General features: G+C 36.6%; 1 protein-coding gene across 2 annotated transcripts in view; it reads right to left on the bottom strand.

The window, feature by feature from the left end:
• SKAP1 (src kinase associated phosphoprotein 1) overlaps nt 1–27,267 on the bottom strand; it is a 310,267-nt gene that overhangs the window by 178,785 nt on the left and 104,215 nt on the right. The window lies entirely within an intron of this gene.

The raw sequence follows: 27,267 nt of genomic DNA, 5'->3' as shown, positions 1-27,267 counted from the left end.
CTACAGCTGAAATAGGCATAGAAAGACAAATCATTCATCCAATTACATGGAAGTTCTTTCTAAAAGTCTGAGTCCTAATTTCTCACAGTTTTTCATTTTCTGTTCCGGGAAGAAACTATTTAACCTTGGGGCAAGTTTCGTTTTCCTTATCTGTAAAATGGAGATAAAAATAGGAACTATGCCTCATGGGATTTTTGCCAGGATTAAATGAGTTAATATACATAAAGCACTTATAAGAGTCCTTGGTACGTAATAAAAGCCATATAAATGTTTGTTATTATTATTATTATTGTTTATTTGAGCTCAGTTCCTCCTTGTTGACAAGTACTTCATGACACAATCACTTGAGAAAAATAAACTTTCATAGATTTCATAAAGACATGAAAAGTATCATTTTTTTCGATACCTGAAGGCTCTGATCGGGGTAACTGATGGTATATGGGCTTTTTCCTCCTCAAGAACATTAAAAAATAAGCATTTTCATCCCAATTCATGGTATTACTTTCAATATGACACTAAAAAAAGAAACTGCTGATTTCTAAATCTCAAGTGGGTTTTAGATAACACTTTAAAAAATACATCATTTTACTAAAGCAAAAAACAACCATAAGTAGTGGTTCTAATAACTTGGTTCCTATATTTGTATTGTAAATATTTTCATGTTACTTTTTCACTATATTAAAAAAAAGTCTTTAGGAGCTTACTCATGCCAGAATACAACTTTGTTAAGCCTCTTGTTAAACTTAAAACATATAAGTCCCCTGCTTCTAACATAAATAAATGTTTTGAATTCCCTGGTAAGCATGGCCTCGACAATTCTCAAGTAAATTTTCTAAGGATATAAATAATATCCTTAACTTAAGGTGGTCTGTAATAATTCAACCATGAGCAAAGGCTTATGTGGACACAAAATCCTGCATTCACATAAAACCTTGTTTGTATAAGGAAGGGTCTCTATGCACAGATATAAATATATACATATGTGTTGGTATGTATAGATACATATATGTCCACATATATGCTCTCTTGAAACCTCCTATCTATTTGGAAATACATATTCAGAGACCAAGAAAGATAATCAAATCCATTTTCAATAGCCAAGGAGAAGAGTATGACAATTTTAAATACCTGCTATACTGTCATGCAACTCTTTATTCTTTATTATGTCTGTCAGCTACTACTAGGTGCCTAGTAGACAAATGCTAGTTCTAGCCCTGACCATTTATTTCTATTTGGAATAATTTCAAGCCTAACTCTCTAGAACTGCTTGAAAATGCTGTCTTGGTATGTTGGCCTTGCACCTTTAATGAGGTTTGGAATAAGGGAAGGTGGAAAGGAATCTTTGGGCAATGACAATTTGGCACCATTTTTGAGGGAAGCCTGTCTTGGTTTTGCCTGCACTTGCACAAATACTACTTCGGAAGACGCTCTTTCCATTCTGAGCAATATGTATGCATTACCAAAAGCAATATCTTTTATCAGAGGCAGTTTTTGCTGCATGCACCAACTTTCACTATATTCTTAGCAACTCTTTCTTTTATGCCAGTTCCAGACATCGGTTAACAAAACCCCTTAACGAACAGATGTACTGAAGAAATGCATCAATTTGTTATTTGTTACAGTTTGGGGTGTCTGTCCTACGGGTTTTCCAGCCAAAGGCTTATATGTTTCCCAAGAGAAATTTACTTTCATGAGAGAAGAAAATTGAGGCAAATCACTGCTGTTAGACCCTGAAGTCAGAGACACTGGTTTGTTGTCCTTCTGTACATGTGAAGAAAAACTCCACAGTTACAGAAACAATTGTGGTTCCAATTCATCTCTCATTCTTTCCCAATGTGAAAAATTACAAATGAAACTAAATTTCTCTCTGTCAATAGAATGTGTATTACAGCTGTTCATATTTTCACTCTAATGAAGGGCTGCACATTTAATTGTAAGATTTATTAGAGACTATACATTGCTATGTACATGCAAAACAGTTAATCGACATCTAAAATGCTGGTTGTTTATTCTGACATTAATGATCATATTTCTTAATTTGAAACAAAAAGCATTTGGGGAAAATGTATTTTGTTTCCTCCAAATCAGAAAATAATAATTTCAATGTAAGAAATAAAAGGGCAAGAGAAAAAAATATTGATTTATGTATGTAAGGCAGGGGAACAATTAAAGATGCTTAAAAAAAAAAAGTCCATAATCCCCTATTCTGCTGGAAACAAGAGAGTTGATTGCCAGCTTTGTTTGATTTCACAGAGATCTCATACGAGGCTGGGTTCATAAACAGGTGAAATGATGGAGTTTATTGCAACGCACATCAACACTGAAACTAAATAACTGTGTTGCCATCTCAGTCCCACTGAAAGACGGATGGTAAACTTGACCTGCCGCTGGTACTATCCGATTGCCATTTTTTATTCCCCCTTCGCCGCCCCCCCCAGGCTGAGCCACGTTGAGTAAATGCATGTGCACGGTCAGGTCAGACCCCGGGATCGGGTGAAACTCCGTTCACATTTGCATACAGGCGGAGTCTCACAATGAAAGCCCATCTGTTCCCGTCTCAGAGTACAAATCGAGTGTCACCCAACTCACTGCAAACGACAGCAGCATGGCCATTAGATGGAGGAACACTCAGCTCAGGTTACGGATATGGAACTGCTGATTTGGGTTTAAATACCTGATAACTGAAGACTTTTCATTATATGTGAACAAAGAATGAACTTTGAACTGCTCAGGAGATACCCTCTCCCCACATTGGGCATCCCCAGTTCTATCCATTACCAATATGTAACTGCTACATTTTCCACTGACTCTATTTTTTTGTATAAAAATTAGCCAGGCTGAATGTCACAATGCCCTAAATAATTGCTTTTTTTGGGGGGAGGAGGGAAGGCTAAGGGTAAGAGGTGGAGCAGCAAGGGATGTTGTAAATAGAAAATGAACTCTGAACTCTATATGCCCCCAAAGGTCATTAATATCATGGCAGTGCTATTCCTTGAACTTCTAAATTTTACCAGGGTAGAAATTTTAGTTGCTAGAGTTTAACCAAAGTGTGAACTGCCCCTGCCCTTTAATTCTTCCCTCCCTCCCAAACCCATTCAGTTAAGCGAGGCACCTGCCTCCTAGGATCTTCACTCACGGGCCTGGTTATTCCAAAATAGTTTATCAATCACGATCTGTATCAGAGATTATTTTTCTGTTAAAATTCGGCAAGTACTTTAGAGTTTACAGACAGAAATCACATATATTCTGACACAAAAAGATAGAGCTGTTCAAGAAGAAACCCCAGGATAATAAGCCTATCCAAGCACCAGCCATGATAAATACAAGGAAAATCAAGAGCAAAAATATGGGTAGGGTTGCATCAAATGCTTTCTTGTCCTATTTTATGGCAAGAATCTATTTCTACAAAAATCTTTCTAAGGAAGACACAAGCATCTGGGGTTTGGCTACTTGTGTTTATATTTGAAATACTTTTGTATTGTTACATGAATCACATTTAACATTAAAATACGATTTTAGCCATTAGCCCAGTTTGGGCTCCAGTGCATGTGTGGTTACATGTCCAAACACATAAACTCTACTGTAGAGAAAACAGATTGCCAGTTTTCCTTTTACCAGTTATGCTTCTTGTTTTCCAATCAGTAATAGCATCACTATATGAAGTACAAAGGTAAAATCTGATTGGGTGAAAAAAAACTTTTAATATCTGCAAGAATTTTCTTGATTTGTTTTAAGTAATCAAGCAATTTGTTTTCTTGCATATACTTCTCTTTCTTAAAACACTTACTAGAACAATCTTATAGAAAAGAATGTATTAGGATGACGTAGAATCCAGAATGTTTAAAGGCCTTTGGGTCTTAAAGGCTGTGTCTCCTCAGCACGGGTTTCTATAACACTACGTGAAACTATGTTCTTATTGTTTGTCCTTTAAAAATAATACCAGGGTAAAGAAAAGATTTGAGGGCTATTTCTTTTTTCATCCCATGCAAGAGCTTATGGTCAACCTTAATGGAAGTTCTACATGCATTAAAAGAGAGAATAGACCCTTTGTTTCAGAAGAATGACCAAGACAAGGGTGAATTTTTGTTCCACTTCATCAAGTTTAAGGGGAAACTGAATTCAGGAAAAGAAAGTGTGAGAGAGAGAGACCCCCAAACAACTTTCTTAGCTGTCTCCTCATTGCCTCCAATCTTAAACTTATAACATTTTATTGTTATTCTGTAAACAAGTCAGGAATTTGCATTAGGAGATACTTGGCCATATGATATCTTGGAGGTGGGCTGTTTATTTGCATTCCATGCAGCTGGGTGTCTTCTGTGTGATCAGTAACAAAGCAGAAGAAACCAACAAGCCGGGAATATAATACGAGAGGTTTTCTTTCTGTCTACATCAGGAGAAAATGCTCCATTAAGGAGGTATAACTACTTTAATTCTATATTCCTAAAGGGATATGGATGAGAAAAAATCTTCTCGTTCCAAAATGAGAAAATAACTTGTTTATAGAAATATGGGTTGCTTGGTTTCTTGTTATGCACTATTGGTGGCGGGGTGGTGGGGTGGTGGGGGGGTGGGGGGGTGGGGGGGGGGTGGGGGGGCGCGGCTGGTCTGAACAGGAACCGAACCTTGAACTTAATTTCCCCTTTGAACTCATGACCTTTGACAAGATTCCCCATGCGTTCCCCTTCAGACAAATTTCATCACAATTACAGCCCCTTCCACTTGAGTTAAAGATATATAATCATTGATTTGACCTAATTACCTGATACATCCCTTTCTTTGCAAGGTGAAGGCTAAATGTGTGAACAGAAGCTGACCCGTGAAGTTCTGATATCCAATTTTTATTCTAATTATCATAGAACACTTTCAGTCTTACTCTATTTTTCTCAAGTTTTCTTTTGGTCCCTTCCCTGAACCCACTATTCCTTCAAATTCAACAATGCCCCCTAGGTTTCAAGCTGCTTGGCAACAGACCTTTCAATGCATTATGCACTACATGTTCAAAGTGTCATTTTTAAACAAAAAAACTAAAGACCAACTCTGCATTAGAAAGTCGTCACTAATCCCTGTCTTTCACGAAAAAGTCTTCTGAGGAGATAAAAGAGTGGAAACCAGAAAGTTCCCACAAGGTTCTGAAATTATCTGACTTCTTAGCATCAATCTATTATGATTCAGACTCTCTCCTAATAATTTACAAACTTCAGGTTATAAAGCAGACACAGGCAATATCAATAGAGTTGGTATAATCAATTTAAACATAGGGCTCTGCATTTTTTAAAGGGACTATGTATGTGATGGTGGGGAGGTGGGGGATGTCTGCTAAGTTTGGTACAACAAATCCCAAGCAAAGACTTTAATAAGAAAGTTTAAATAATGGGATACATTTTTTAAAAGAAAATATGTGATTTAAAAGCAAAACTAAGGTTGATGGAAACTTTATGAGTTGACTTTAAAAAATGAATTTGTGAGTATTCGTCTCTAATTCAAGTTAATTTTTAAAAGGAATAAACTGAAATCACAGAGAGTTTTCATTATCTTGTCTTAGACTGTTGAAAAAGAAAGATGAATTGCAAAAAGTTAAACAGCAAAGAGTAAACAAAGAAGAAATTGTTCTCACTTCTTTATGGCATAGTTTATATACAGGGGCATCATGTTCTCTCAGAAACAAAATGACAGTCGATTTTCCTTTATATCATTTTTGCATCATATCCCTACTGCCTCCAAACATTAACAGGCTTTATAGGTAGAAGGGACAAAAGACTTGGAAAGAAAACACCTATAAAGTCAAATCACCTGTTTATTTTGGTGGAGCTTCTTGTGTCCTCCCTTACAAAAATTCAACAACATTGGAAGAAAAAAGTAATCTTGCATCTGACCATCACAGTGGACCTGCATCCTGCATTTTATTATCAGCAATTAATTTTAATTATACTTTGAAACCAAAGGCCTCAGCAAACAGGGAGGGAAAAAAAAGTAGGTGGCTAAACTCTTTAAGTAGGAAATTATCACAGTGTATACTGAGGGAAATCTCTAAAAAATTAACATTTTATGGTGTCAATTGTAACTAGGGTTGGACAGACATAACAAAATAGGCTGGAAGGTTCCCACAATGTTGGGCCATTAGGTAGTTTCTAAAAGGCAGGTAAAATCTGCTATGTTCCCTCACTTAGAAAAGTACAAAAATTATTAAAAAAAAAATCCGAGGAATACTTGAAAAATGCCTGATCTCAACTCCCACTTCTACCCAAGAGCCTGAGGTGTAACCACGAAAGTACAGAGGAATGTCAGTTTCTTTGATGAAAGCAACACATAGCCAGATGGCTGGGATCCATGTTAAAAATCACATCATGGATTATAAAAACATTGCTTCTAATTCCTGTTTGGCTATCATAAGGACCTTTGTCAATATATATTAATATTGACATCCCAGGCAACATTCCAGGAAACAGAGAGAAATAGGATGCCTATACTGTGAGAGAAATACTGGATTTGGCATTATTGTTCTAAGCCTCAAGATAGTTCACTGAGAAATGGATGGATAGCAAAATATAACTAAAACAAACTGCCCTCACTAGCAAGTCAGAATTCCAGGTTTAAGAAGTAAATAAAAAATTTGTACTCATATAATAATTTTAGGATTGACAAAAACAGGGATAGAAATGCTGGAACATTCAGAAAAATGGATAAATGTCATATCCCTGGGGTTGAGCATGCTCTGAAATGATCCTCTACAGTCAAGATTCTTAATGTGGTATCTGTGAACACTCTGAAATTATATGCAAATGTGCATGTGTGCTTCCCTGTGCATGCTCATTTTTATGGCAATGAAGAACCACTGCTACATAGTGATAAGAAAAAGAATAAAAGGACAAAAATAATTATGACAATTTCCAAAGAAAAGATGTTGGAAGCCAATGAACAGCCAGTATCATCTCTCATGTAGAACAGTGGTTTTCAAACTTTTTAAAATTGATTTCCCCAACTGTAAATTTTTATTAGACACAACTATCCATTTACTGTGTACACTTACAGATCTTATATATGATACTAATAATTCATTAATATTACAAAAGCTTAATTTATTTCTCATATTCAAGTTGAGCATCCCTAATCCAAAAGTCCAAGATTCAAAATGCTCCAAAACCTGAAACTTTTTGAGCACTGATATGGTGCCACAAGTGGAAACTTCTACTCATAAGTACTTAACAAAAACTTTGTTTTATGTACAAAATTATTTAAAATCTTGTATAAAGTTACCTTCAGACTATTCATATAAAGCATATATGAAACATAAATGGATTTCATGTTTAGACTTGGATCCCATCCCCAAGATATTTCTTTAGGTATATGGAAATATTCCAAAATCTGAAATCCAAAACCCATCCGGACCCAAGCATTTGGGATAAGGGATACTCAACCTGTATATACATATATGCTAATATTTTCTTCCCATCTCCTGTGGATCATCCAGTATACCCCACCCTAGTCTCTCCCCCTTTTCCACTCCTATCCCCTTAAAATCAATTCTACAAAGAATAATTAGAGAATTCTTTTAGAAATATAAATTATATTATGCCAGTCTGTTGCTTAAAACTCACTAGTTGCTTCCCATGATATGCAAAATAAAATCCAAATATCTTAGTGTGGCTTCAGTGACTTAGTCCTTTCTGTCTCTTCAATCTCATTTCCTAACACTCTATCTCGCTCCAGCCACACAGGTGTGGCTCTAGCCACATAAGTTTCTTGATTATTCCCTGAACACTCAAAGATGGGTTCTACCTCAGAGCCTTTGCATCTGCTATTCCCTATGTCTGGAATGCTCCTCCCTTAGATCAACCCACGGCTTGATCTCTCATTTCATTCAGGTTTCTGCTCAGAGGCCTCCTCTGATCACCCTGTTCTCAAAGAGATCTACTGTCACCCTTTTTAGTCATTCTCTCTCTGCCTTTCAGTCTTTTTTGTTGTGTTTAGTTTCAGATCATTTACCATGGCTTGACATTATATAACATATCAGCCCCAGTAAAATATGAGCTCTATGTGGCTAAGGGTTTTGTCAGCTTCGTCTCTGCATCCCCAGTACTAGTCTAAGGTCGTGCACATAGTAGGTCCTCAATGATAAATGAATGGATGAAGAATAGTCAAAGCAATTGGCAGACATTCCACCTAATGTTCATTTGAATATGAACCTCAAAAGAATGTTCACATGACAGAGACCACCACACTAAGATGAGCTATTGATCAGACTGCTAAAAATCAGCTCTCTCTTTCCCCAACTTGCATAACACTGAAACCACATCTTCCTTATGGTATCTATCACTATTTCTTTTATACCATTCTTATTTCATACAGATCTTATCTCCCCTAGTAGCCTTTGTGGAAAAAAATCCCAATCTGATCCTTCATCTCCTCCCTTATCACATCCAACATGTGTCAGGTATCCAGCCCCCGGATCATGGGCAGGGCTGACAGTCACATCCTGGCCATGGCAATCTAAGGCCCAGATGCTCATGCAGGAGTGAAAAGTGCCAGCCTCTCTGAGCCATACTGAATGATGATCCTTGAGTCTATGCTCAGACGGATGTTCATGGGCATTCATCTGTTGACAAGGCTGAATAAAGAGAAGGGATTCCCAATGGAAATAAACCTATGAAAAATCACCAATCCCTTGTATGATAATTGAGGAAAAAAATTATCTCAATGTTGATATAAAAATGATGAACATAAAATAAAGACTAAACTTAAATGATGATCAGTTGACCTTCACTTCTTTTTTAGGGGTCAATTCCCAAACAGAAGTAGAACTATCACAAACATGGCATTAAACATTTTAAAAATTGAATTAAATTAAGAAATCTAGTTATATAATAGGAACAATTTTAAAGATGAAGAAATGAAAGTGCTCAAAGTTTTGGACCAGCAAAGCATAATTCTATACCTAGACCAGTCAGCTGGTCATATAAAATGTTCATAAAAATTTTCTTTTGAAATAAATATACTTGGATATGAATAATTTTCATGTACCAAAAGTTAAATAAAACTTGAAAACAAATGATAATAGGCAAGTTGCTTAACACTTCTACATCTTAGCATCTTTATCTGTAAACAAAAGGAACTGAAGTAACTTCAGGTCACTTCGAGGTCTGGAATAATTCAAATAAGAATCTAGCTGAGTTTTTCAGGATGAATATGTGTTTTACGCTTATTAATGGCTGAAACTAGAACAAATATTAAACTCTCATGAGACATTAAGTTAGAAAGCATCATACAAATCAGCAAAAACAAAGAAGCAATCAAAGGGTAGAGGTAGAAACTAAAGTACTTCAAGAATAAAATAAAATGGAGTTAAATCAAGAAAAAAATGCAATCAACAGGTATGAGAGAAAAATAATGCAAAATAGAAGTATCAATAAAATGAAAAGATTTAGAAAGTGTAATACTGTAAAAAGACTTAATGACACCAAAAAAGCACAAATAAACTTTCATTATGACACATGAACAATACCAATGATTTTTAGATTTCATGTAAAGCACCATAATTCATAAGCCCATAAGCACCTAGGAAGGCATTCATATTTCTACATTCTTTTGTAGGAATTGCCATGTTGAAACAGAACACTGGTCCATCCCTTTTGCCATGCTGCCCTGACAGCAAACAGATGTTTCAGAGAAAAGCTCTACTCTCACCAACCCAAATTCAATAATACACCTAATGGTGCAATACTATATCAAGAACATCATTTCTTTTTGACCTCAGATGGCAATTATCTTATACTCAAAGCAGGAGGCTGGCTCACTTTGATTTCATGCTGGGTGGCCCACTTAAGAGGTCTCACTTATAATTACATCAAAACTGATATTTTCATTCACTTGGCTTTTCTGACACACTAAGCTACTTACACAATTTGCTGTCACCACTGTCACAATTAGGCTCTCATGTGTTTGGAATAATGTAGGGATAATACAAATGGTTGTATTTGTATTCATAACTGTCCTTTTAAAAATCTTTGCTTTCTGTGACTGGGCGTGGGGGCTCACATCTGTAATTCCAGCACTTTGGGAGGCCACGGCAGGAGGACTGCTTGAGGCCAGGAGTTCAAGACCAGCCTGGGCAACATAGTGAGACTTCATTTCTACAAAACAAATTTAAAAATTAGCCAGGCATGGCATGTACCTATAGTCCCAGGTAGTCTGAAGGCTGAGGTAGGAGGATCACTTGGAGCATGGGAGGTTGAGGCTGCAGTGAGTCATGATTGCACCACTGTTTAGCCTGGGCAAGACAGAGCAAGACCTTGCTTCAGGGAAGAAAAATAATTGCTTTCTTAAAAATTAAGATTTCTATTATTAGCTTCAGTTTATTCAAAGTCTCGAGAATTCCCAACTTAATGTAAATAACCATCTTGAAGTGGAAACAAAAAGGAGAAATGAACCTTTAAAGAAGTACACATAACAGTAAGAATAACTTTTGAATACATGAGGTTTTGGGCTTTATATAGATGGTTCTCTGAGACAGTGAACAAAGCAGAAGAAATAGACTGGAATGGCAAAAGGAATTGATCAGGAGTATGAAACTGGAGCTGGATCTCAGTTGTTTCTAGTCCCCTACAGATTCAAAGGTACATTGCAGAAGCGCTTCTGCCATAAATCCCAAGGTCTTCTCATCTCCAGAGGAATCCTTTTTGGGACAATCTTCACCTGCCACACCCTTTCTATAGTCCTGGAGTAGACAATTTAATTAGAGCCTCTAGCATGACATTTAAATTAATGTAAAAGAATAGGGATTGGGACCAGCCTGGGCAACACAGAGAACCCTGTCTCTAGTTTAAAAAAGAAAGAAAGAATTGGAGAAGACTTTTTTCAACTGGGAACATAATGACAAACTTGGAGATGTGAATTATTTTCTCCATCAGAGTATTCTGGACATAAGAAGCAGCAGTAGATCATGGTAGTCAATGATGTTGCTCCATAGCTTGACTGGACCAGTAATTTTAAAATTCTGGGCCAGGTGTGTTGGCACACACCTGTAATCCCAGCAGCTTGGGAGGCCAGGATGGGTGGATCACCGGAGCCCAGGACTTTGAGACCAGTCTGGGCAACATGGTGAAACCCATTTCTTCAAAAAATACAATAATTAGCTGGGTGTAGTGGCATGAGCCTGTAGTCCCTGCTACAGAAGAGGCTGAGGTGGGAGGATCACCTGAGCGTGGGAGGTTGAGGCTGCAGTGAGCAGTGATCACACCACTGCTTTCCAGCCTGGGTGACAGAGTGAGACCGTGTCTTAACAAACAAACAAACAAACAAACAAATAAATGAATTCCTCTCTTTTAATAAAAATTTTGAAGGCTTGATAAGAAAGCTTATGACCAAGTATCTAAAATATCCCTTATATGATAACCAATATGATAACCATCTATTAAATGGACAAATAATCTCATAGTCTTTTAGTAATCCAAAGGTTAACAAAACCCTGAAAACAAAATTACCAGGATATTTCATGAGGCAAGAGATCCAAAGGCATGCAAGATAACCCAGGAATAAAAATGAAGCTAAAAGGAAAAAAGGATGAATTTCCTATTGATGATATCTATTATTACCAAGAAACAGTCTCTCATGAACCACAAATAACAGAGTAACAATTCAAGAACATGTCATCAGGAAAAACTCAGCCTTAAGTATTAATTAAATGATCTTATTTGTTCTCTGCACACCTTAAAAAGCCCCTAAGTCTATTCTGGGAAGTATAATAAATCAGTAATAGTATCTTAAGATTAAACTGATACTTCTAGAAAAGGATGTCTTTCTAAAGAAAATTTTTTCTTTACTCTCCTGGAAATAAGTTGCCATAAAAACCTATAACACTGTAGAAACTCATAGTGCCCAGCACACTTATAAATGTTAAATAAAAGTAAATTACTTGGCCTGAACTTTATAACTTCTAAAAATACTAATGGTTACTGCAATATAAAAAAGAAAGTAAGTTTCTCTTAAAAATCTTACTAAGGCAAAGAAAACGCAACCAGACAGAAAAAAATCATACAAGTTTTTATCAAAAGAGAAAGGATTTCTTGGCTGGGTGTGGTGGCTGACACCTGTACTTCCAATGTTTTGGGAGCCGAAGCAGAAAGATTGCTTGAGCCTAGGAGTTTGAGACCAGACTGGGCAGCACAGTGAGATCCCATCTCTACCTCCACCAATTTTTTTTTAAAGAAAAAGCATTTCTTACTATCAGTAATAGTGGTAATTAAAAGAACAATAATGAATAAAATTCCTAGATACTTCAAAACTCTCATTTAACTGTTATGCTGGGCAAGGAGCAGCAGAAGGCAGTGATTATTGAACACCATTATATGTCAAATTCTTTCTGTTTCTGGTGGAAATCTATGCTTCCAGGCCTAGGCCAGCCAAGCCAATGACAGGCATCCAGATAATGAGCACCCTTAGTATGTGAGGTCCCAGAATTTCTCCAACATTTTTTAGAGGATGTGATACTAATCAGTAACATGGCTAGCAGTCTCCAACAGAATGGAGAGAAACAAGCAACACTTAGCTAACCAAGAATCCCACTGGCGTATAGAAGGAACTACCCATTTGTATATGTTTTCTAATTACCCAAAAGCAAAGAATGACCCCTCAAGAAATCATTTGGGCCAATTCCCTACCTCTCTAGATATAAATATGTAACTTGTTCAAGATAGAGAGATAGTTAGTCACCCTATTTTAAAAGATTTTCAGGAACAATATTCCGCAATGATCTTTTATATCCAGCTCATCCTTCTGTTTCATTATTATTATTATTATTATTACTATTGAGACAGCGTCTCACTCTGTCACCCAGGCTGGAGTGCAGTGGCGCAATCTTGGCTCACTGCAAGCTCCGCCTTCTGGGTTCACACCATCCTCCTGCCTCAGCCTCCCGAGTAGCTGGGACTACAGGCGACTGCTGCCATGCCCAGCTAATTTTTTTGTATTTTTAGTAGAGACGGGGTTTCACCGTGTTAGCCAGGATGGTCTCGATCTCCTGACCTTGTGATCCGCCAGCCTCGGCCTCCCAAAGTGCTGGGATTACAGGCATGAGCCACTGCGCTCGACCTGTTTCATTATTTTTAAAGGTAAAATGCTCTCTCCAGTCCATCTCTCCATTGAAAGGTCCACTGACATTGAAAGGTCCTCACTACTGCTCACCAACACCATGGCAAGCATCTCCTCATCTTCTCTCTAATCACCCTTTCCTCCCAAAATATGAACCTGACTAAGTCAATCTGTGATTTTTAAAAAAAACTTCACAGCTGCCTATCACCTTCAAAATAAAGGTTGAACATAATCTTCACAATCCATACCCAAATTATTTTTCCAGTTTTATCTTCTCCTGTTCCTACCTGTGCAGCCTATGGTCTAGCCATAGCCTACTACTGAACTCTACCCAAGAAACCCCTTCGAATGTCTTCTTTCATATCTTTGCTCATAGTTCATTATCTGCCTGGCATTATCTTTCCTTATTTTTAACTGCTGACAGTACTTCAAAGCTTACTACCTTCTTAAAGTTTTTATAGAATTTCCCATTCAAGATGGATCTTACATTACTTTGTTCTCTTGCTACATTATAAAATTAGCATATTCTACCTTCATTACTTTTGCACATAAATCTATTTATAAGCCACCAGAGGGCAGGGATAGTCTTGCTCTCCTCTTTATGTCTTAGCACAGAGCTTGCACAGGAAGAGACTGAAATGTTTGCTGAATTGTATTATGCATATTTGTGTATGCATATATATTTAGACCCATTTCATTTGATATGTGGTTCATTTGGGGGTGGGAAAATCACTAGAATCTGCAATAAAGGGAAGTTCATTGACAGTTACACTCAAGGTATAACGGAAAGAGTGGACTGGATATTTATGTTCTTCTAGCTTTGCTACTTATTGATTGTTGCCATGGGTAAGACATAATATCTCTGAGCAAGTGGCTGCTGTATCTATAGGCGGCAAGTCTATATTCCAGGCAGGAAGACGGTGACAGAACAAAAGCAAAGGTGAAGACAGGAGGGGCAAAGGGCTTTCTCAACTTTCTTATTTTGGAGAGACGGTTCTTCTAGCAACTTCACTTTACACCTTGATGTCAGAACTGTGTCTCAGGTCCTTATTAGAAAAACCTGCCCTCTGTATTTTTCAGCTGGGCACATAGCCCCTGTGAAATAAGGGTTCTATAAGTAAGAAATAAGGTAGAATGGCTGGGCGTGGCGGCTCACGCCTGTAATCCCAGCAAGTTGGGAGGCCAAGGCGAGCAGATCACCTGAGGTCAGGAGTTTGAGACCAACCTGGCCAACATGGCAAAAACCCATCTCTACTAAAAATACAAAAATTAGCCGGGCGTGGTGGCATGCACCTGTAATCCCAGCTACCCAGGAGGCTAAGGCAGGAGAATTGCTTGAACCCAGGAGGCAGAGGTTGCAGTGAGCCAAGATCACACCAAAGCACTCCAGCCTGGGCAACAGAGTGAGACTGTCTCAAAAACAAAAACAAAAAAGAAAAAGAAATAAGGTAGAATGAACGCTGATAGACAATTAGCAGAGCATGTTACAACTTGGAAGAGGGAAATAGTTAAGTTTTCAGACAACTGTTAAAAAAAAAAAAAAGCAAGACAAAAAGAAGCCAAGTTAATGTGGACAAATTGCAGTAAAACCTCAGAAGAGTGTATCAATCACTGGACAGAGAAATGGCAGATGAGCTCCAGCATAGCTAATGTATTTTTAGTACTGGGAAAATATACAAGAAATTTTATTCACAGAGTCCAGATTATATTTAACGGATTATGGAAACTCAACAATTAAAACCAAATAAAATTTTCTCACTTAGATCATTAGAAAGTTATCCTTGAAAATGTTCGTTAAATGGGCTGCCCTGGGCAAACAGGGCACAAAATCCAAGGCATTATGATAGAAAGCACTGTGACCTTTAGCTTTAAATTGTTATTTTCAAATTTATTTAACAAGTATTTACTAGTAATAATACACATTATACTAAGAATAAATGCATTTATTGAGCATTTCTATGTGAAAAGTACCATGCCAGATCCTAGAGGCTGGAAGAGTGAGAACACAAAGTTGAATCAGACATTAGCATTACCTTCAAAAAAGAACATAACGAAGAGGGAGATACATAGGAAGGCCTGGACAAAAAAGAGGGACAAGAGGAACGATGCTGAGTGGGGTCAGGTTCCAGATAGGCGACAGTGTTGAGACTGGCTACTGTTCCTAACACTGCTCCAGGGACAGATCAGGGAGTCTTCCCAGGTCTGGTTGGCATATTGTAAGAGACACTCCGATCTTTACAAACACATGCTGTTGTTTTGCTGTTTGCTCCTGACACGTTCTCATGTTATTGTGGATTCTCATGTATTCTGAGCTGTTAACACTCAACACTTATTTAATGTCACAACTTCTAGCATGCTCATTTGAAAAAACAAAAACAACCAATGACCTTTCATTTTAAAAAGTAACATGTTCAAACAGCAAACTTAGGAAATATAGAAAAGCACAAAGGGGAAAAAAAGCAACCCATAATCTTATAACACAGAAAAATCCACTGGTAACATTTTGGTATATGTCCTTTCCATATGTTTTGTATCCTGCCTTTTCCCTTTAATATATCATGAACACTTTCTTATGACAATATGAATCCTCTACTGACAACATGATTTTTAATGGCTGCGCTGCATTCCATCACATGGATGTACTATAATTTATTAAACCAATCCCATGTAATTAGACATTTAGGTTGTTTCTAATTACTTGATGTTCCAGGAGCTGTATTATTTCCAAGCTTATTGCTTATTTTTAATTATAAAAATTATACATGTTTTGGTGAAGAGAATTATAATCTTTTTTCTTTGCACACATATACATAAATTTCAAAAAGTAGGAGCTCACTGTATGCACTGTCTTATAACCTTATTTTTTCACTGAACAAACTATTAACATCTTTCCATAATCATTATATAAATACTATTCTACAAACAGCACTTTTAGTGGTTGCACATATTCTGTTGCATGGTAGTAGCTCAGGTATTTCTCCTGTTTCCAATTTTTGTAAACATCTACAATGAACATTATTAAATGTTATTGTGTATACTTATTTTCTTGAATTACATTCCTAAAAGTTGAATTGGTAAGTCCAAAGGGCATTTACATTTAAGGTTTTTGTTACATTTTTCCCAATTTCAACTATACCAAACTATTTACCCACCTGCAGCGTGTGGTCACTCTCTACACTTTTACCCAACAGTGAGTATTTTCACCTACTGCCACCCAACCATGGTCAGCCTGATACATTTCTATTGCTCTTTTAAGACATAATTAAATATCATTGCCAGGCGCGATGGCTCACGCCTGTAATCCCAGCACTTTGGGAGGCCGAGGCGGGTGGATCACGAGGTTAGGAGATCGAGACCATCCTGGCTAACACGGTGAAACCCCATCTCTACTAACAAATACAAAAAATTAGCAAGGCAAGGTGGCGGGCACCTGTAGTTCCAGCTACTCGGGAGGCTGAGGCAGGAGAATGGCGTGAACCCGGGAGGCGGAGTTTGCAGTGAGCGGAGAGCAGGCCACTGCACTGCAGCCTGGGCGACAGTGTGAGACTCCGTCTCAAAAAAAAAAAAAAAAAAAGACATAATTAAATATCTTTTCTTCAGAGAGGCTTTCCCTCGTCTCCAGTTTTCTTTCCAAGTGTAGTTACTGCTCCTTCCACTATGCTCTCATATCACCATTTATGCTCCTCATTTTTGGTGCTTACTACTCAGTAGTCAAATTACTGTCCGAATATTGTCTTTCCAACTAGACTGTGTGCCTGTTTTTGGAGGTAAGGGTCATGTTTTATTCACTGCTGTAGTCCCAGTGCCTGGCTATGTCTGACACACAACAGGCACAATAAATGTTGGATGAAGGTGCAGATTAGTGTCAGAACTCCCTGTTTTCCTAAAGAAAATGCTCCAAGCTGGTTTATGGATTTCAATTCCTTTTAAAAAATTTTAGATTTTCAAGGTTTATTTAATAAAATATCTAATGTCGGACAGTTAGTTTATACTTATTTTCTTTTGGATTTCAATTCTAGATATAATGTGCTGTACAAGAATCCGTAGGTGTTAAATAAAAATAGGAAGTGTCCGGGATTACCAAAGTACAATCTAGAGAGAAGCATTCATTAGTAAAATAATCTTTATGGAAGGGAAAACAATGTATATCTTTCCAGACTTTGACCTTCTTCTATTTCAGAATCCATGACAAAAGTGCTCTACCAGATATTTACAAGAAAAAGAGTCTTCATACTATAAGTAGCTTTCATTTTAAAGGGAAAACTGTTCATTAATTCACACAAACACCCTTTGAATTGTCAAAAATGTACACACACATCATCATCATTATCTTTGTGTGCAAACAACGTAAATCTACAAGTTATAACCAAGTAGAATATAGGGAAACTTAAAAATAGTTATGTTATATTAATGTTATAACACTTTGTAATCCTTCCAGGGGTGTAAAGCATAAATAATTTGACCTTTATTATAAACTAGCTGGTAATGAACATCCTTGTACATACATCCTGCTCTTTGCCAGAACTGTCTCCATAAAGGGGGGAAATGCATTTGTTTGTTTTAGTATGGGCCAGACTAATTAAAACTCCTGTCAAAATCTTCCTGCCTCATATTATTCTTAAAATCATGATAAGTTCATTTGTTTCAAAGCTACAGAAATAGAGATGATAAAAACAAAAGAAACTATAGAGCTTGTGGGAAGCTCTATAGGTCAAATGGCTCAGGCTCCTCAATCTTCTGGAGCTTCAGAATTGATTGGAAGTAGCATGTACAAGGTTGTCTGTCATTGGAACACTTTTTTCTGCAAACTCAGCGTCCCTGTAAGTGAAGAAGTGATTTCGTTTTGAATGGCTTATCTAGATCAAATTTGAACACTTGGACATTATAGCTCACCTTATAAGTGTATTCCTTTTATGTTTGAAAACTGTTTTAAATGTTTGTTTTTATTCCTAGGTTGATTGTGGATCAGAATTCAGAGCAGGACATTAATACATATCTAATAATCCCCCCACTGGTTTTTCTAGATTATTCCCCATTCTGATGACCACAGAACTTTAAACTTGGGTATTATCAAGATTTATAGAATACTAGGAATTTATTATAAAGCTCTCCAATCTAAATGCTTTCTTTCTAAGGAACCATTTTAAGTGTCAACTACAAGGTGTGTGACAAGAATTTTTTTTTTTTTTTTTTTTTTTGAGATGGAGTCTTGCTATGTCCCCCAGGCTGGAGTGCAGTGGCGTGACCTTGGCTCACTGCAATCTCTGCCTCCTGCTTCAAGTGATTCTCATGCCTCAGCCTCCCAAGTAGCTGGGACTATAGGCATGCGCCACCACACCTGGCTAATTTTTGTATTTTTAGTAGAGACGGGGTTTCGCCATGTTGGCCAGGCTGGTCTCAAACTCCTGATATCAGGTGATCTGTCCGCCTCGGCCTCCCAAAGTATTGGGATTACAGGTGTGAGCCACCGTGCCCAGCATAATAAGAAAATTGCATAGGCAAAAGGCTTATGGTCATTCAGAAGGGACACTAGGATCAACACACTAAAGAACAACAACTGCTATTTATTTTTAAAAATTTTAAATATGTATTTTCCAAAGTGATCACTGAATATTAAGCTAATGGAACATTCTTTCTGTCAGTTTCGCTACAGAAAGGTATAAAGTTTGAGACTAAGTGATAGAGCAGAAAATAAATCACGGTTTTCAGACCAGGGTTCCAATACATCTGCACCTTAATTTCTCTTTTCTTTTTAAAAAATTCTTGCCCATGTAAGACATTTTATTATGTTTTAAAAATCTCTTTTAATCTACATGTTGCCTTTCATCCCTTTCTTTTACTTATAATTTATCCATTTAAGTACTGGAATATTTGACTCTGGAGTTTCCCACCGTCTGCATTTTGCTAATTGCCTACTAGGAAGGCAATTCAACCTGTTATTCTAAGGCCTCACTCTTAACACCCAGACTGGAGCACAGTGGTGCAATCTTGGCTCACTGCAGCCTCAACCTCCTGGGCTCAAGCCATCCTCCCTCAGCCTCCCAAGTAGCTGGGACTACAGGTGCATGCCACCACACCTGGCTAATTTTTTTTCTTCATTATTTTTAGAGACAGGGTTTTGCTGTGTTGCCCAGGCTGGTCTCAAACTCCTGAGCTCAAGTGATCTGCCCGCCTTGGCCTCCCAAAGTGCTGGGATTACAGGCATGAACCACTGTGCCCCGCCGTGCCTCTGTTTCTTAATCAGAAAAATGGATACTCATGCATGAAAGTGTTAGAGCTCACTGTGATGTCCATAATTATCACCACAGAGAGTGTTGAATACTGAGAAACAACAATGGCAAGAGTGAGATCAGAGAACCCACACTCTGCAACTGTCTGGCTGTCATCTGGGTTCCAGCTCTGCTACATGTGAGATGTGTGATCCCAGATGAATCTCATGCTCAGTTTCCTCACCTATCAAACAAGGATACTACTCGCCTCACGAGACTGCTGTGAGGGTGAAATGTGGTGATGCATTTGAACAAGGTTTTTAAAGTGTAAAGTGCTATAAAGTGTACAAATTCGTGACAGCATTACTTAGTATCAGGGGCTTAAATACTTTTATAATGAAAAAATATTTTAATGTGTTGGAAAAATCTATCTCTTGAGAAAGATTAGATATGACACTGACTTGAAACAAGAGGGCCTATATGACTTAATGAATACTTGTGAAGGAATAAATGATACCCTGTACTGAGGAAACTTAGAGCCCTATGACCCAGGAGCTCTGTGAGTTCTATAGGATGATAGCAGTGTAAGTTTCTGTCCTACACAAACATCTCAGTACCATTTAAACAACTTACTCCAAAGCCACCAATCAAAATGTCAAGTAATGATTTACAGTGGGTGAATACTGAAAAAAAAAAGTGCTGATTTTTATTTACCTTTCAATCTGTGCAAATCCATTAACTATGGATGCTAATGCTCTTCTTCAAAGCACTTTGCCAGGTCACTTCCTTTCTTCCACTCCACATCCTGTTTTCTCTGGGCTTCTCACATAAATTTATTTGAGGGCTCTCCTGCCTACTCACCTACCTTGCACCTCTGACCTTCTCCTCAACCAGCCTATATCTGAGCCTTCCTTTCTACTCTCCCTCACCCACCAAACTTCCATTCCATCTGTTTTTAAAGAAATTTCTGAAATACTATTTTCAGGTACTCTTGACTAGTTTGGAAGTCATTTTTCTAGAGCTGTGGTCTTCAATTTGGTAGCCACTTGCTACATATGGCTATTTAAGGGTATATTTAAATTAACTAAAAAATTAAATTTTAAATAGTTTCTTAGTCTTCCAGCCACATTTCGAGTGCTCAATAGTTACAAATGTTAGTGACTGCTCTACTAGAAAATGCAAATATTATAGACCATTTGCATCACTACAGAAAGTGCTATTGGACAGTGCTAGAGCCCCCTTTTCTCTACAATAGTGGAAGACAATGTGGTGTAGTGGGAAAGGTATGAATTTTGAAATTAGATGCCCTTTGCCTTTTTAAATACTGGACTTAAAAGATAACTATAAGAAATTATATAATTGCCTAGCACAATGCCTGCCAGAGTAGGTGTTCAATTCATGGTAGCCATTATTAATGTGCTACTGCTTTTTAAAGTAACTCCGGAGTCTCTGTTTTCCTTTTACCAGGGCACACAAAAATCTGGAGGAGTAACAATCAATGTGGCTGGGCGCGGTGGCTCACGCCTATAATCCCAGAACTTTGGGAGGCCAAGGCGGGAGGATCACCTGAGGTCAGGAGTTCGAGATCAGCCTGGCCAACATGGTGAAACTCCATCTCTACTAAAAAAATACAAAAATTAGCCGGGCGTGGCGGCAGGCGCCTGTAATCCCAGCTGCTTGGGAGGCTGAGGCAGGAGAATCGCTTGAACCCGGGAGGCGGAGGTTGCAGTGAGCCGAGATCAGGCCATTGCACTCCAGCCTGGGGGACAAGAGCGAGACTTTGTCTAAAAAAACAAAAAAACAAAAAACAATCAATGTTACTTCCTTTTCTGTGAGGCAGTGTGGCATACGAGAAATAATATGTGTTTTGGAACTACAGAGACTTGATCACATCCTGCCTCTGCCCCCTTATTAGTGGAGGAACGTGGGCAGGTTAATTTTTCTGATACTCGAATTTCTTCATCTGTGATAAGGAAATAATAATACCTACAATGCACAGTAGTGATGATGATTAGAGGTAAAGTGTGTAAAATACTATGTCTGGCACGTGGTAGGCATTCAATAAATTTATTATAGAAAGCAGGTACTATTAATTCACCTTATAGAGTGCCACGCATTCAGCATAGTTATGTGCTAAGTAAGTGATTGCTGTTGGTAATGAAGGCCAGGCTAATAAATCTCTTGCAGGATGGTAGTATTTATGCTTTTGTTTAAACACTTCTCCCTATACAGGGCTTTCTCTCGTACTCCTGGAATGCAGGTAAACTTAAGTTTTTCTCTATGGTATTATCAATTCCAGTTGATTATTTGTTTTAATTTAAAAGTTTTAAAAATTTTATATGAGAGGGAAAAAAATTGAGTATTCACAAGTCATCAGAAAGCCTTTAATTTACCATTATTTGGTAGTTTTTACTATTATAAAGACATTTATGGAGTGGTATTTGGATTGGAACTGCAGATTGGCATAAAGGACTGCCACTATCACTGTCACCAACAAAGGTTGCAGCTTAAAATTTTGCCTGGACAGCAAGTCTAAAATTTCTGCCATCAGAGCATAATCCAAAAGTCACAACTCTAAAAAGAAAAACCAAAACCAAACAAACCACCAGAGGTTAAACATATGCATGAGACATTGGAAGGCTGGGGGAAGGAGAAGGGAAGCATTCTGCAACCCGCCCTCTTCATTCATGCTGCCAGAAGGGCAAATAAGAATTGTGTCCCTCTTGCTTCCGGCAGTTGGCACACCCTAAGTGACAGCACATTTCAAGAAGCTGTTTTATTTGCTTGAGTTGTCTCGTTCTTTCAACTGCTATAGTGTCGTGGGTCCTGCTAAAATATCTTTGGGGGAGTGGGTGAAGAGTGGTGAATCACAAATTTAGTAGCCAGTTATTCCCCAGGGGGGGAAAAAAACAACAAAGAGTGACCAAGTAACCAAGTAAAGAGAGCTATGAGTTCAATAACCAGGATTATCCCATGGCAAGGATTCTGTTATCGTTGAGCATGATTCCTTTATCTCTCAGAGACAATCAACCTTCAGCCAGAGGAGTGTAACCTTAAAACCTCATAACTCAATTTAACATAGTGTTAAATTTTGGGGGGATATTTATCAGTGCTGAGGCTGATATAATCAGTCTGAGGGACCCTAGAACAAAGAGCAGTGGGTAAAGAACATGTCACCTCCGTGCACATTCGTTTCCTTGATGAACAAGGGGCTATTAGCTGCAGAGAAAGTATTATCTAGGTGAAGAATGATGCCGATTGTTTTAGCTACTTCTTTTGAAATTGTGGAATAGGACACAGAATCTTAGTGAGTTAAGAAACAGTTTTTGTTAATGTGGATTTTTTTAAAAAAATAAGTTTAATTTGGCAGAATATATAGATACATATTCTTCGATAGCAACCAGGAATTAATTTGAAACATACATCTCCTTTAACCTCTGCTCTTAGGCTCTTACCTCATTAAATCAGAAAGTTTAAAGATAATCACATAGGCTGGGCGTGGTGGCTCACGCCTGTAATCACAGCACTTTGGGAGGCCAAGGCGGGCGGATCACCTGAGGTCGGGAGTTGGAGACCAGCCTGACCAACATGGAGATATCCCGTCTCTACTAAAAATACAAAATTAGCCGGGAGTGGTGGCGCATGCCTGTAATCTCAGCTACTCGAAAGGCTGAGGCAGGAGAACCGCTTGAACCCGGGAGGCGGAGGTTGCGGTGAACTGAGATCTCGCGATTGTACTCCAGCCTGGCAACAAGAGCGAAACTCCGTCTCAAGGAAAAAAAAAAAAAGTCATATAAGGCTTTTAAAAAATCTAGTTTTCATGCAAAATACTAGCTTTCACGCAAAATTTAAGAAGAAAGGCCATATATGGCTTTTTTTAGTAATAAGCTAGTTAATAAAGCATCTAAGGAAGGAGAAAATATGTTCATTGAACATGTGACTTTTTAAAGGGCTAGGCATCATCTTCAAAATTTAATTCTCAATAAATTATAAACTTTAATTTTGAATTTTTATACAAAATATTATTTCTAAACATACCTTCCCAATAAAATTTTGCCACTCTCTTCACATTATGTTGTAAATTAATCATTGTCCTTACTGATTCTAAGTAGAAAAGTAACTTGTAATGCCTTTTTAAAAACTATCTCATGATTTTAGTTTGTTTTTTAAAAGCACTTTTAAAAAATAATTACATTCTTATTTTAAAATACATTTTCTTTAATTTTACCTTTCAGCATAATTTATTATATTATTACAGCTTTAAATAACTCGATAATATTTATACAAGAATAATCATATTAACTTCTCTGTATGCAGGTTTTCTGATTTAAAATATAAAATCTTATTATTTTTGTTGAATAGGCTTACTTTTATAATTTCTTTTTACACGCTCTCTGGATATGCTGGACTATGAAATGATAATTTAAGTTAACATCTTGGAAATCCAGGAACTTTCATATAACAAACTTATTAAAATATATTTCAGAAACTAAACTTTAGACGATAACATAAAATATCTGCTTTTATCGTTTAAAAAAATGACCAGCATATTTCATTTTAAAAGGATAGTAAAAGTTTCTTAATCAAAAACTTCTCAGGGATTTTTAACCACAAGGATTTACTGCAAACCTGCTGCATCTGCCAGGCCAGTAAAACTGTCAGCCTAGCTCAGTCAATATCTCATATCAAGATGCCACGTTTTAAAAATCTTCCTGATCGGGTAAATATTATAGAATATATTCTTTTCTAACTCTGCAGATATAGCTTTCATGGAGACATTTATGAGCGCTGAAAGAATTGAGGGAAAAATAAAACCCATACTGCTTTTTAGGGTTTTAAAAAAATTCTTTATTGGAATTTCAATAATTCATTTAGCAGAATGTGCAAAAAATTTCATAGAAATCTTTTCTTAATTTTACACTTTTGCCATATATTGAAAATCATACCCAGCATGGTCTTATATCACTTGGACTGAAAAATATAATATGTTAGAATTATTATGAGTGATAACGTGGGTAAGAGTTTAAAGAACATTATAACTAAATCGGACAGAATTCAATTTTTGCCTATTCTAGATGGGAAAAGTAAACTTAAAGTTGTGAAACTTTTTACCTAGGTTGTGGCTTCTGCATTGCTAGACCAGGACCTCTGCAATGTTCTGTACAGTGATTCATACTGTAACAGCCATAATTTCAATATACGGTATCTCACCGTGTAACAATCATAAGCAAACTATGAAATGTGTCACAATTACTTACTCAACTGGCAGAATTTACCAAATCACCACTTGTGCAATTTCAGCTATTTGCCTTAACTAACTTCTTAAAAACAAAAAGAAACAACAAAATGTAATAATGTAAGAAATAATGTAAGCATGTAAGAAGCAACAAAAAAGCTGACAGAAGGCCAGCATTAGATAAAAATGTAAACACTCTGAAAGCTTATGATGTATGTGCCTTCACAAGTTAGTCCTCATTTATTTTTGCCAGATCTAGTTAGTGGAGTAACCTAGCCTTCCTAACTGCACTGGAATTGATAGGAACTTTTCCACCATTTGTCCTAAATTTCTTTGCATCTGATAGGCAAAGTCATTATTCTTTCATACACCTTTTTATCTCAATTAGACAAAGCTGAGACGTTTTATATTGCTGAAACATGTTTTTCTGCTGGTAAGACAAGCTATATGTATTGCCTCTTAACACTGAATGAAACATATCTAACCAAATTAATATATTTAGAGTTAGGGAATTACATTAAAATTTAAAATTTTATCCATGGAACAAATATGAAAGCAGTAAAAAGTTTTCCCTGTTTAGCTCCTTCTAATGTATCTCATCCCAAACAAATAGGGAATTTTAATGAATCCAAATTAGGGGGAAAACATTTAAAATACTAATACTATCAAATTTGAGTAAATTTGCTATTTTTGAGAAAGCAAACATGTAAAAGATGCCACATGAAGAGCTCCTTGAATCATCCTGATGTTTCCTAGGAAAATTAAGGCAGATGTTTGCTTTACAGATGAAAGCATTTGCACACACAGAGCAAGAAAGCAAAGAAGGTAGAAGTAAACTGCCTTACTTTCAGTTTCAATTATATGATAAAAAAAATTATATTTAAAATAAGATACTTAACAGGTACTCAGATGCAGTTTCCTAGAAAATTCCCTTCTATCCTACACTTTGACAACTATTCTGATACCCCAAGAGACCCTGACACCCTCTTATAGCTACACAAGTTAGACTTCTGCAAACAATTTCTATATTATACTGTTATCAACTTTAATATTCAAAAAAACTAGTCATTGTAATTTCCCTAATAGTGCTAAAAGAAAGAGCACAAAATATTAAGCTAATTAATAAATTCTGTTTTAAAAATAAGTATTCTAGAATGAACCTTTTCCCAATAGCCAAGTAAAGACAGATCCCTTCAGAGAGCTTTGTGAAAATATATCAAGTAACTTAAAAACAATGAAGAATATATACCCAAGAACAATCACAACTTTTTGGGGACCAAAGCAATTGAAATATGCATAATAGTAAATAGCACAGGTATAACTAAAGGCCATCTTCTGCTTCTCTACTCAGATAAGAATGTTCCAGAGTTTTTATAAAAATCCACAATTTTATCTGTCTCATGAAAGCACGGCCTTTACATTAAAAAAAAATCAGGCCCAGCAGGTATCTAAGAAATCTGACACAGATCAAGAAATCAAGGTAAGATTGCCTAACTTGATTATAGTTAAATCTCAAAAATGTTATATCAAATTATTATTTTTTAAAAATACACACAAATTAGATCATTCCTATGTAGATCCATAAACGTTTTGCTATTAAGATGTTTGATCTGTAGGTTGGTTAAATTTTGTCTTCAGGTGCTCATAGGAATGTCAATACTAAAAATTAATATTAATAAATAGCTGAGATTAAAATTTTATTCACATATCTTAAGGGAGAAGCACATAGTTTAATAAAAGTAAATTGATTTCCTTATTTAAAAAATAATTATAATCTCTTAAAGTTGGGGAGAAAGAAGAAAAATTAGTCAAAATTATGAGTTTCCTAATTAATATTTGATCATTGTATATTCTCACTCACTTCACCTGCGACTGACCCCTTTTCATTTTGTTCTGCTATGTTTATATCATTCTTCTCTTACAATTCCTCAATTAGTATAATATTCAGTACTCCCTTTTGGGGAAAAAAGGGCAATATTTAATATTAAAAAGCATGGTCTCAAATTTATTCCTAGAGTTCCCAGAATAACTAAATAGGATCCCATATTTTCATCAGAATGTGATTTGAGCATAAAGGCAATCCACCTTAACCATTACTCAAGCTTCTGAATAGCCTGAAACAAAACAAAACAAACTTAGGGATAGTGTCTAATTTTAATCACTTTTGGCATTGCCATCTAAGACATATTAATAGCAACTTTTCACTGATGCTTGTCTAGAGATCAACTATTTCAAGGCAGAAGGGTTACTTTTAGTAGTCTCCTGGAAAACAAACATAATTTTTTGCTACCTGTAAAAATTTATTCCATAGGCAATTCACATGAAGACATTTGCACACCAGTTCAGTGTCTTCTTCAGCTATTTGCTACTTACTTAGAACTTTAATATCTGAAATGTGTCTACCATAGAAGGAATGCTACAATAATAAGTTGTAAAATAATTGTAAAACTGGTAAAATTAATATGTTGTAGGAGACACAGGAGATCTGATTAAATAAGTTAGAAATGCTAACCACATCCATTTGTAATTGGCAAAGAAAAAAATACCTGTAAATTTGGTTTAAAATTCATATTTAACCCACTCCCTTTATTTATCTGTTTAGGAATACAAACCCTCAAGATTATAGTTTTATTTGTCCTCCCTTTAACTTGTGTAATAATAAGAACATATGAAATGATTTTAAGAAAGTAATATTTTTGAAGTTTTAAGGAATTAATAAAAGAACAGGAATTTCTCATA

The sequence above is a fragment of the Pongo abelii genome, chromosome 19 (genome assembly GCF_028885655.2).
Source record: "Pongo abelii isolate AG06213 chromosome 19, NHGRI_mPonAbe1-v2.0_pri, whole genome shotgun sequence".
NCBI classification, from domain to species: domain Eukaryota; kingdom Metazoa; phylum Chordata; class Mammalia; order Primates; family Hominidae; genus Pongo; species Pongo abelii.
The sequence above is the reverse complement of the archived record's forward strand: the minus strand, read 5'-3'. Positions and strand labels throughout refer to the sequence as shown.